General features: G+C 41.8%; 1 non-coding gene across 1 annotated transcript; it reads right to left on the reverse strand.

Moving 5' to 3' along the window:
* Nucleotides 1-202: 202 nt before the first annotated feature.
* On the reverse strand, nucleotides 203-274 carry TRNAA-AGC (transfer RNA alanine (anticodon AGC)). Its single transcript has one exon. It is a non-coding gene; the product is annotated as a tRNA-Ala (tRNA).
* Nucleotides 275-3092: the final 2818 nt, after the last annotated feature.

Genomic DNA, 3092 nt, shown 5'->3' on the forward strand with positions numbered 1-3092 from the left:
ATGTATTTTTAGTAGTGACGGGGTTTCACCATGTTGGCCAGGCAAGAATAAGATTTTAAAAATGAAAGAGCTACAAGCGTAACCAAAGCAAGATATAAGTATGGGAGTCGGGGGCAAGATGATTAATTTTCAGATTCTACAGAAGTGGGCTGTGACTGTTTCTGTAAAAGAAAGATTATTCTGGAGCAGAGATACAAAAGACTGGAGATGCTGGGGATCGAACCCGGGACCTCATGCATGCTAAGCATGCGCTCTACCACTGAGCTACATCCCCACCTTGAAAGATACTGCTATTTAAACTACTTTTATGAAAGAATAAAGAAATTGACCTCTCGTTTTCTGTTTTTAACATTTATATTTATTCTTTCATAAATGAACGTTAGAATTTCCATTTCCCCTTTTTGTAGTCCTCTATCACCAAGAAATTCTGATTAACCGGCATCTTGTGGACATTTGGTAAGGATTACGAACAGACCAGAGGAAATTTCAGTTAAGAAACATCCTCCCAGACCTTCCTTTTCTGAATGCTTTTCTCATTTGTAAAACGATTTTCAGTACAAAGGAAAGATCCTTCCAGAAAAGACAGCAAATGTTTTGCCAACGACTGTCTTTACTAAGGGAAACTACTGAACTGCCTCCAATTCCTCACCCCGTCTCTGCATTCTATTCCCAAACTCCAGAAACCGCTATGCACCTTTTCTTAGAAAACAAGGAGGTAGTGAAGGAATTTCTGTTACAAAATTAAATTCTTTCCACTCCGTTAGCAACTGGGACGGTTAAAGGGTAAAGATGTTGGATTGCCTCCCGCGGCCCCCTGATCCGCATTTTTTCCAGAGAATACAAATCAAATCCAGAGAGTAGGAATCCTCAGATCCTACTCTGATTCTTTGAAATGAAGAGCCCAGAATGAAGTCGGAGACATGTTACTTCTAAGATTGAGGCTAAATCTCTGCTTCTGTGGCGCATTATTTTCTGTAGAAGGAATGGTTCTCTCTACAGAAAATGTAGAGAGATGGTTCGGAACCCTGTCTCACCAAGGGAACAGAGAAGGCTTTGTACCTGCGTAGAGAGTTCAGGAAGTCCTCGGTTACAGTCACCTGTGACCGAATCTGGAAGGATGGATAGGGATGTCAAGTAGAAATGAGGGGAGGGCTGTGCGTGGGAGTGTTCAGAACGGTTGTAGTTGGGAGAAGGAGCAAGGTGGGGAGGAGGCTATAAAAGGTAGCTTGGCAAGATGACACCAGCAATTCTCACCCTACCTTGCACTTACAGCCTCCAGAACTAAATGTTTGTCCAGAACTCCAGAACTAAATGCTTGTCCGGAGCCTCCAGAACTAAATGCTTGCACTTACAGCCTCCAGAAATAAATGCTTGTCGTTTAAGCCACCCAGTTTATGGTATTTTGTTATAGCAGCCTGAGCTAACTAAAAGACGGAGTTTATTAAAGGAATGGACATGTGTCAATGAATATTATAAAATTCATTAATCTAATGCAACATATTAGAGGATTAAAAGAGGGAAAAACATGTAATAATCACAACACTTTCAGAAAAGTTTTCTCACTGCTGAGTGGAAAATAGAAATAATAGTACTAAATATCTTTTCCAGATCTGACATTCACATAAACATGCACTACTCTAGACCCCAGTACACACCTGGAAGGTAAGGAACAAATCTTACAGAAGACTCAGACAACTATTAACACCTCTGCTTGGAAACAAGATTTTTTTGGAATCATAGTGTGTCTTCTTGTTTCTTCCATCATGATTCACTTTGAACTTTAAAACTGGTAAGTGTGGGAAGTGAAAACTCCTGGCCAAGATAGAGTGACAAGAACCAGAGTTACTATTCCACCTGAATCAACCAAAAATTTCTAAAAAGGCAAAATCTGAAACAATGAACATTAGGCAATGAAGTACGGTGATCTCTGAGAAATGAGAAACAAGATGAGAACAACGAATGCCTCAGCTTACTGCCTTCAGAGGTATCTCCAGGCCACCACATAGGTGTTATGGTTAATTTTATGTATCAATTAGACTAGGTTAGAATGCAGAGTTGCTCGGTCAAACATCAGTCTAGAAATTTCTGTGAAGGTGTTTGTTAGATGCGATTAAGATTTAAATCGGCCGGGCGCAACGGCTCATGCCTGCAATCCCAGCACTTTGGGAGGCCGAGGCGGGTGGATCATGAGGTCAGTAAATCGAGACCATCCTGGCTAACATAGTGAAATCCCATCTTTACTAAAAATACAAAAAATTAGCCGGGCCTGGTGGCAGGCACCTGTAGTCCCAGCAACTCGGGAGGCTGAGGCAGAGAATGGCGTGAACCCGGGAGGAGGAGCTTGCAGTGAGCGGTGATCGCGCCACTGCAATTTGCGTAGGCTGGGCACTACTCAGGCCTGTAATCCCACAACTTTGGGAGGCAGAAGCCTCCCAAAGGATAAGACGCTTAGCCAACATCGTGAAATCTGTCTCTACTAAAAATACAAAAATTAGCTAGGTGTGGTGGCACATGCCTGTAATTCCAGCTATTCAGTAGGCTGAGGTACAAAAATCACTTGAACCCAGGAGGCGGAGGTTGCAGTGAGCTGAGATTGCATCATTATGTCCCAGCCTGGGCAACAGAGTGAGACTTTGTTTCAAGAAAGAAAGTAGACTGAGTATAGCAGATTACCCTCCATTGTGGGGATGGGCCTCACCCAATCAGCTGACTTGAAAGAAAAGGGAAACCGAGGACAGAATTATACCTCCAAGCTGCCTCCAGAGTCAAGATACAACTTTTGTTAACTATCGGCATGATGTTATCCTAAAAGCAAGACCTTAACAATTTCTTAAAAAGGAATCCATGCACTGCACTGATTTGGGAAATATAAGTTTAAATCATTGTTTCTTTTTAATAGATGGTTGACTACTCTTTGGTAAGAGAGGAAGGATGGACTCCCTTTACCACAATCACTTTAAATAATTGTATGGGATAGCCATAATTCCCTATCTGGGAGAGCAAAAAGCAGGACCTTAGAGTGCACTGAGAATACTGATGATGTGAGTTGTTTCAAGAATCAAGAAGGAAATTTCTGGTGGATATATTTTGAG

This window comes from Chlorocebus sabaeus, chromosome 17 (assembly GCF_047675955.1).
Source record: "Chlorocebus sabaeus isolate Y175 chromosome 17, mChlSab1.0.hap1, whole genome shotgun sequence".
In the NCBI taxonomy this organism is placed as follows: Eukaryota; Metazoa; Chordata; class Mammalia; order Primates; family Cercopithecidae; genus Chlorocebus; species Chlorocebus sabaeus.